Below are 249 nucleotides of genomic sequence, written 5' to 3' on the forward strand. Positions count from 1 at the left end.
TCCTGCTCCTGCGCAAGCCTAAACCTATTGTAAACAATAGAAAGTTTTACTTGTAATAGAATTAATAGTTTTTTATGTTGAAAATAAATAATTTGTGAGAAATTGAAACGTTACAAATTTTATCATCATTGATGTCTAAATTTATATGAAAAGCGGTGTATTCAAATATTAATATTGGAAATTATCTGCCACGACAACAGTTGGAATAGGATTCTATTAGATTCGTAATATGATGTCTGTATATGTATT

General features: G+C 27.3%; 1 pseudogene; it reads right to left on the reverse strand.

Moving 5' to 3' along the window:
* The window catches only part of LOC119587280, a 2,171-nt pseudogene that overhangs the window by 856 nt on the left and 1,066 nt on the right, over nucleotides 1-249 (reverse strand).

Source organism: Penaeus monodon, chromosome 22 (genome assembly GCF_015228065.2).
Source record: "Penaeus monodon isolate SGIC_2016 chromosome 22, NSTDA_Pmon_1, whole genome shotgun sequence".
NCBI lineage: Eukaryota > Metazoa > Arthropoda > Malacostraca > Decapoda > Penaeidae > Penaeus > Penaeus monodon.